At 44.0% G+C, this 9,054-nt stretch overlaps 1 pseudogene; it reads right to left on the bottom strand.

Moving 5' to 3' along the window:
* Positions 1-2,676: 2,676 nt before the first annotated feature.
* On the bottom strand, positions 2,677-4,272 carry LOC122898044 (annotated as a pseudogene).
* Between the last annotated feature and the right edge of the window lie 4,782 nt (positions 4,273-9,054).

Below are 9,054 nucleotides of genomic sequence, written 5' to 3'. Positions count from 1 at the left end.
GCTATAGACCAATATCCTTGATGAACACAGATGCAAAAATTCTCACCAAAATACTAGCTAATAGGATTCAACAGTACCTTAAAAGGATTATTCGCCACGACCAAGTGGGATTTATCCCAGGGCTGCAAGGTTGGTTCAACATCCGCAAATCAGTCAATGTGATACAACACATCAATAAAAGAAAGAACAAGAACCATATGATACTCTCAATAGATGCTGAAAAAGCATTTGACAAAGTACAGCATCCCTTCCTGATCAAAACTCTTCAAAGTGTAGGGATAGAGGGCACATACCTCAATATCATCAAAGCCATCTATGAAAAACCCACCGCAAATATCATTCTCAATGGAGAAAAACTGAAAGCTTTTCCACTAAGGTCAGGAAAACGGCAGGGATGTCCATTATCACCACTGCTATTCAACATAGTACTAGAAGTCCTAGCCTCAGCAATCAGACAACAAAAGGAAATTAAAGGCATCCAAATCGGCAAAGAAGAAGTCAAATTATCACTCTTCGCAGATGATATGATACTCTATGTGGAAAACCCCAAAGACTCCACTCCAAAACTGCTAGAACTTGTACAGGAATTCAGTAAAGTGTCAGGATATAAGATCAATGCACAGAAATCAGTTGCATTTCTCTACACCAACAACAAGACAGAAGAAAAAGAAATTAAGGAGTCAATCCCATTTACAATTGCACCCCAAACCATAAGATACCTAGGAATAAACCTAACCAAAGAGGCTAAGAATCTATACTCAGAAAACTATAAAGTACTCATGAAGGAAATTGAGGAAGACACAAAGAAATGGAAAAATGTTCCATGCTCCTGGATTGGAAGAATAAATATTGTGAAAATGTCTATGCTACCTAAAGCAATCTATACATTTAATGCAATTCCTATCAAAGTACCTTCCATCTTTTTCAAAGAAATGGAACAAATAATTTTAAAATTTATATGGAACCAGAAAAGACCTCGAATAGCCAAAGGGATATTGAAAAAGAAAGCCAAAGTTGGTGGCATCACAATTCCGGACTTTAAGCTCTATTACAAAGCTGTCATCATCAAGACAGCATGGTACTGGCACAAAAACAGACACATAGACCAATGGAACAGAATAGAGAGCCCAGAAATAGACCCTCAACTCTATGGTCAACTAATCTTTGACAAAGCATTAAAGAATGTCCAATGGACAAAAGACAGCCTCTTCAACAAATGGTGTTGAGAAAATTGGACAGCCACGTGCAGAAAAATGAAATTGGACCATTTCCTTACACCACACACAAAAATAAAGTCAAAATGGATTAAGGACCTCAATGTGAGAAAGGAATCCATCAAAATCCTTGAGGAGAACACAGGCAGCAACCTCTTCGACCTCAGCCACAGCAACATCTTCCTAGGAACATCGCCAAAAGCAAGGGAAGCAAAGGCAAAAATGAACTGTTGGGATTTCATCAATAACAAAAGCTTTTGCACAGCAAAGGAAACGGTTAACAAAATCAAAAGACAACTGACAGAATGGGAGAAGATATTTGCAAACGACATATCAGATAAAGGACTAGTGTCCAAAATCTATAAAGAACTTAACAAACTCAACACCCAAAGAACAAATAATCCAATCAAGAAATGGGCAGAGGACATGAACAGACGTTTCTGCAAAGAAGACATCCAGATGGCCAACAGACACATGAAAAATGCTCCATATCACTCGGCATCAGGGAAATACAAATCAAAACCACAATGAGATATCACCTCACACCAATCAGAATGGCTAAACTCAACATGTCAGGAAATGACAGATACTGGCGAGGATGCGGAGAAAGGGGAACCCTCCTACACTGTTGGTGGGAATGCAAGCTGGTGCAACCACTCTGGACAACAGAATGGAGGTTCCTCAAAATGTTGAAAATAGAACTGCCCTATGACCCAGCAATTGCACTACTGGGAATTTACCCTAAAGATACAAACGTAGTGATCCAAAGGGGCACGTGCACCCGAATGTTTATAGCAGCAGTGTCCACAATAGCCAAACTATGGAAAGAACCTAGATGTCCATCAACAGATGAATGGATCAAGAAGAGGTGGTATATATACACAATGGAATACTATGCAGCCATCAAAAGAAACAAAATCTTGCCATTTGCGACAACATGGATGGAACTAGAGCGTATGATGCTTAGCGAAATAAGTCAAGCGGAGAAAAACAACTATCATACGATCTCCCTGATATGAGGAAGTGGTGATGCAACATGGGGGCTTAAGTGGTGGGAGAAGAATCCATGAAACAAGATGGGATAGGGAGGGAGAGAAACCATCAGTGACTCTTAATCTCACGAAACAAACTGTGGGTTGCTGGGGGGAGGGGGGTTGGGAGATGAGGGGTAGGGTTATGGACATTGGGGAGGGTATGTGCTTTTGGGTAAATTGGAAGGGCAGATGAACCAGGAGAGACTATGGACTCTGAAAAACAATCTGAGGGGTTTGAAGTGGTGGGGGGTGGGAGGTTGGGGTACCAGGTGTTGGGTATTATAGAGGGCACAGCTTGCATGGAGCACTGGGTGTGGTGAAAAAAATAATGAATACTGTGTTTCTGATAATAAATAAATTGGAAAAATATCTTAGCATCCACTTAATATATTTCCATGAGTTTCCTATTATGTACAAGTTTATTTTCCTTAAGAAGTAAAACAAAGTTTAAATAGTACAGTCTGTAGTGTGGTAACATCAGCGTCTGCCAGTTCTTGCCCATCAACGAGTCCCAATTCTTTCAACGTTTTGGAGAGATTTGGCCTTGTTCGTTCTTCAATAGAGGTTACTGACTGTAAGTAAATTGTTCTATTTTTTTTCCCTCTAATGTAGCTGTGATGGCTGGAGATTTCATCTGCAGAGAAGCACTATTGGTTAAATAATCCAAAACCTCCTGTAGTTTAGCAGATGGAGAAAACTGAATACTTTGAGGAAGCTGACTACAAGCTGAGCAGTTTTCCTTTCTCTCTGCTTCAAATGTGTATGTGTATAGTCCATCTACATCATTGAATACCAAGTAATTATTAAGAGGAATATATGCACTTGTGGTTATTTAAAAACCTCGGGTGCCTGGGTGGCTCAGTGGGTTAAGCCCCTGCCTTCGGCTCAGGTCATGATCTCAGAGTCCTGGGATCGATTCGCGCATTGGGCTCTCTGCTCAGCAGGGAGCCTGCTTCCCTCTCTCTCTCTCTGCCTGCCTCTCTGCCTACTTGTGATTTCTCTCTGCCAAATAAATAAATAAAATCTTAAAAAAAAAAAAACCTCAGTGGCACACACAGCTGCTATGACCGCATTTGTAGAAGCTACTACAGGAATTATTCATTTTACTACTCCTTGAGTGAGTCTATAGGTCACACCCCTAATATTATATTGTGATGCCCTCTTGAGGGACTTTTGGAAAATCCACTGAATATGATCAGGATCATCTCCATCTAATGGAATTCCTTCTCCAAAAGGCTGCTCCTTAGGCCATTGCAGTATCCTTACATACTCAATACAGTGTTCTGGTACCCTGGGCATAGACGCAATGGTGCACATGGGAATATTAACCTGTGGAGGATACAGTTCTAGTGTGCATTCAATACAAGCAGTCATTCCAGGCAGAATCACCTGGGCATTTCCTTTAAAACCTTCTGTCCCCCCATCTATTAAAGGGACAATGGAGCTTGGATCTAATACACCATCTTCATAATTCAGAAGGGATATCAGCATGCCATTTATCCCTCTTCTGGCTATGATAGATTGCAGTCCACATACAATTATATGAAATTGTCGATAGAAAGTGTCATTAAAATCCTGAATCTTGTTGAAATGTGGAACTACCTTGCAGTTAGGAACTCTGTCATTTAGAAATTCTGCAGCAACTTCAGCCTTAGGTCTTCCAACAACTTTGGGCCTAAATAAAAACTGCCTATTTAGATTGGAAACATCTATAGTGTCCATGTCTATAACATGAATCTGTCTAAAACCAGACAACACCAGATTTTTCAGGAGCTCACATCCTAAGCCACCAGCTCCAATGAACTAGAACTTTACATGTATCTAACAAAAACTGGAGAGATTCAGTGCCCGGTTCGAAATCAGGGTGTGTGAAGGGTCCAGATCACTCGAGGAACTTCTTTTCATGGTTCCAGCGACCTTCCCAGTCTCCAGTGTTCCCCCAACCCACCATCAACAGCCATTTTCTCAGCCAGCAGCTTCTCTATTCTCCTTCTTTTCTTCTCCGGCTCCTCGCCATCTGCCATATTGTTCTCCCCAACCTGGACTATTCTTGCCTCTCTCTAGCTCTCTCACTCTCAAATAAGTAAAGAAAATAGAAATGTTTCTAATCATGTAATTAATTTATAAATCCTTTCCAATTTATGAGGACAATATTAGAATTAAGGATACATGAGAGGTAGATCACAAACCATGTGTTTGTTGAGTCTTGCTGCCATTCATCCTTGAAATCTACATACATTGATAGATTAATGTTTTCGTGAACATACGTCAATCACCTTGTGTTCTAAGATTCTAAGTTAACCCTTCAATTGATGTTATCATGGATCCCAGGCAGTGTATATATGTGTCAAACTTCCTACCAAGAGACAGTACCAGTGTCAGTTGTGAGAGCTAGTAAAGGAAAAGTCCCCCCGATCTTAACTGGCACAGTATGCATGGTTGTGAGACCCCTCCTTTTCAGTGATACTGGTCTTTATGCAAGTACTGATGGATGGGAGCAGATTTGCTTTATTTCTAGCTATTGGTTACTGAAATACTACATTCAGCATCCCTAGAACGTGACTCAGTTGTATGTGTTTGCAGTGAAAAATTGTCAGTGTATGAGTTTGTATCTCATTTTCACCCTAATAAATTCCTTGGGAGGTATTTGCCCAGTGATTTTCTGATGTGAGTATCCGGGGAAGAATTTCCCCCCTGTGCACTGGGATCAGTGTTTCCTCGGTGTGAGGGTGTCATATTTGGCTAAGGAAGAAGGAATACCTGAGAACATTCCTTTCCTCATCACTCCAGGAAAACTTTCTTTTGTGTGAATCCTCCCAGGTCCTTCACGTGTTGCTTCCATGAGGAATGGGATTCCCACATGGATTTCATCAGCATTCAGCAGCAGCAATGATGCAGGGTGTTCCAGGAGGTCCCTGCACCTTCGCTTCTGTATGAGGGATGACCCGCTCTCTAAGATGGTAGCAGGAGCTCAGGCCTGAGCCCCAGCTGAAGCTTCTTCCAAGAATACACAGTGTTAGTCATTCTCCCTGTGTGAGTTCTCTGGTGTTGGGAAAGTGACCATATCTGGCAGAAGGCTCTGCCTCAGTGATTGGAGTCACAGGGTTTGTACTCTCTGATTTATGTGGTGGTGAGAAAGGTGGGCACTCTGGGTACAGGCAGGACCCCAGTAATGACAGACACAAGTTTCCCTGGTCCGAGTTGTCTGTTGTCTCCAAATGTGAGAGCTGTATCTAACAGCTCTTCCACGTTGACCACATTTGTCGGGGTTCCCACTGGTGTGGATCCTCAGATACTGGCTAAGGGTATGGCTGTACTAAATGCTATCCCTTGAAGATGGATTCAACCAGTTTATGTCTGTGGCAACGTGCCCATGGCCTCGATGGGATGCATGTTGCTGTGGGCTCTGATACAGCAATGCCACCACAAGGCTTCTAACCCATGTGAGGTCATGAGGAAGAATAAGAACAGAGCTCTCTGAATGAAGGGTCTCCCATCCTTGTTACATCCCTAAGGTGCCTCTCCCGTGGTTTTGCTGTGTGCAGAGGTGAGCCCTGGCCTAGAATTGTTTCACCCATGTGTATCATGCCTACTTTCCTCAAAAGGGTGAGTTCTCTTGTGTCTCCCAAGGTTAGAGCCCCGACCAAAGGCTCTCCCACACTGGGGAGATGTGTGTGGTGCAATCCAGGATGAACGAGTTCTGATGTCATTTGAACTGGGGACACGTGGCTGAAGGTTCTTCCACATTGTCTGTAAATACAAGGTTTCTCTTCCCAGGACATAACACACATGGAATGAGGTGAGGTACGTGAGAAATCTCCCTCCTGTGCGCCAGCATTGGCCAGGTTTCTGTGCAGGGTAAACCCTCTGCTAATGGCCAAAACAGGAGGGGCTGTGGAAGGACTGCTCACTCATGTTCCTCCCTTCTGACTCAAAATACGAATTCCAGCCCCTTTCCTCAGGAATTGTCTCTGCATCAACCTCTGCATGCCACTTGTAGTCAGGTGCCATGTTACTTTCTGGAATTCAGGTAGATCTTTCTACATGGTAGCCTCACATCCATGTCAACTGTTGATTAAATTTTATATGTTTGAGTTTCAAACTATATCGGTGAGTCGTGTTCAAGACAGTGACTTTTACAGACACTCAGGCGATGGTTTGACTTGAGGTGCATTTCAGTCCAGAAATAAAACTATTCCGATTTCTGTGTTATACTGGGGTCATGATGGGAGGCTGACTCTATGATGGGGTTGGGGGTGGTCAGGCAAAAGGGAGATTTTGCAAGAACGTTGCAGTAGGACAGAGGACACACAGGATACAGGAGACTTTGCTCTTGTCAAAGGCAGTTTTTCCTTCTGGGAAGGCATTAATAGAAAGATAGTTGGGAGCTTCCTGGAGGAATATTACTTTCCTCCTCTCACAAGTCCTTCTCAAGGGACTGAAAGTTTGAATAGAAATTTCATTTTATTGACATTTCCTTCTGCCTCAGCCTTCCTCAGTGTGCTGGAAGGGAGGGGGATGTTAGGGCTTTAGGAAACGGAGTTATGGGTCTCTGGATGGTAGCTAGCCTCTTGTTAAGAAAGTATCTTCCTTGAGAATCATGTGGACTTTTATAAATTGAGGAAGAGTCTGGTATTGCAGGGTTTTTATCTCTATTTGTGGAGAATCTATTTTTTTTTCCTTTCCTTATTTTAGGGCAGTGAGAGCACCTGAGGAATGTCACTCGTATCACATGTTGGGGGTGGGAGCTTTTTGTGTGCCAGCTCCTGCTTGGTGCTCAGCTGGCTTTCTCCACCCTCCCCGTGTGCCCCTGAACAGTTTAGACTCTTCTGTCGTTAAGGTTGTTGAAGGAGGATGGTCTCATCTTCTGTAACGTCTTCCTGCTGAATAGGGGCATAGAGCTGTCCCTACCTGTGGGTCATTCCTGGTCAGTTAGGGGGCCTCTCTGTCAGACTTGCGAGATGAAGAGGCTGCTGAGTGCAGGGGAGAAGTTTTAACTGGATCCTGTTGAGTGGAAAGGACCATCTGTCCTCTGGAAGTTACTGCAGAGAAGGGTTCCTGGAACCACCTGCAGAGACGGCCGGGATGGATGGGGAACAACACAAAAGGGTTAGAAGAAGAAAGAGAAGGAAAATCGCCATGAAGAGTCCTTTGATAGTGGGTGAGAACGCTCCTCCAGGCCAAGAGTTGAGCCAATCCTTAAAGAGAGGGATCCTTGAAAGTACAAATTTGGGCAGTGGTATCTGTTAGGAACCCAGAAATCTCTTTGTGGTAGTGGGAATGTACCCACATCATTCTGTCTTTAGATTGACACAAGCTCCACCTTGTGCAGCAGTTACAACATCTAAAGTCTTTGTGTTTTGCAGAACTGCTTCATGCATTAGGATCATTCGCTTGTTTCATTGAGAAATCCTATTGGAGCTGACATGTAGGGCTTTGACTGTGTACTTTGTAACGACTTCCCCATGCCACGCAACATCCTCCAGCCCCAATGAGGGGCAAAGATGGATACTAGGTAACCATGTCAATGAAGCAGAGCACACGTGCACCGTTGCTTGAAATGGGGAAGGTTGGCTGGGTTGGTGATGGTTTTCATAATGAGCCCATGCATCTGGGCCCGCCCCAAGTGTCCAGTGGCCTCTGGAGCTTGGGGAATCCGTGGGCACAGGTTAGAGGTCCAAGGGCATTTGTCCCAGCTAGGGGCCCTTATCTAATCTTGAGCCTCCTTGAGCTGCAGTCAGGCTTTCAAGGGCTCCTCCGGTTTGGAGGGCCATTCTTTGTATGTGCAATCATTTCAGGCCCATGTTGGGTTGGCGGGTTATGGCATGGGAAGAAGAGCCTTTTCTGTCAATTGCTTCATGGGCGTAGCAGACAAAGAAGGTCTGTTGGAGTCAGGATAATACTTGTAAGACTTTTGCCAATTACAACCAACAGGTGGGTAGTAGGATCTCTGATTTGGGGGCAGACATGTTTGCTGACAGGCTTTGGCCTCAGCAGTCTGAGTTCGATTGATGACAGCATACCTGGTTTTTCTTAGCCCCTTTCCATGAAACTGTTCCCATTGCTTAAGCACCTGTCCTCTGCATTTTTGTGGGGCATCTTAAGTCTGATCGACGTAAGAACCTTTCCAGAGTTAGGAGCCATAGGTGTAGAGTTGTCAGGTCCAGGCCTAAGTGTGGCTGGGTTTAAAGTTGGGCTGGTTTCCGGTGTTAGTTCAGGCATATCTCAAAACGGAAGCTGGTACTTGATAAATCAGCCTCCTGTCATCGTTTGGTGGCCTTTATTCTCTGTGATGCTCTGGAGCTGATGCCAAGTCCTTAGAGTCAGGGACCATCCCTGTATGAATCAGGAGGGCAGTTGGATGCTTAGCTAAAGCCTTTGTTTGCCATTGTACTGGATCAGTAGTACTGGGAGGGAAGAAACCATCCCAGGAAGCTCTTTTTATTTTGAGGTCTCGCCTGAATATCCTCATTAGTAGTAGTCTCCAGTGAGTGGGAGAAAACTTCACTGTCAGATAAGGGCCTTCCCAAGTTCACCTTCCACTCCAGTTACAGGGACAGCTGGGTCCTTCATTGTCTCCATATGTCCCCAGAGAACCCTGTGTAGTGGTGTATGCTCTCTGGCTTTGAAGGAATGAGTTCCTCATCCAAGCCCCATCCAATTGGTCAAGGTGCTAGTTGAGTTCTACAGTCGTGGGGGAATCAATCGCATGTTCCAGGTGTTGAATTATCCCTGAGCCCATGGGGTCCTTGTATCCCCACAGAATAAGAAACAAGGGGATTGCCTGACCATGAGTTAATGTAAAA

The sequence above is a fragment of the Neovison vison genome, unplaced genomic scaffold (assembly GCF_020171115.1).
Source record: "Neovison vison isolate M4711 unplaced genomic scaffold, ASM_NN_V1 Scaffold_094, whole genome shotgun sequence".
Taxonomy (NCBI): domain Eukaryota; kingdom Metazoa; phylum Chordata; class Mammalia; order Carnivora; family Mustelidae; genus Neogale; species Neogale vison.
This window is presented reverse-complemented; position numbering and strand designations above follow the sequence as displayed.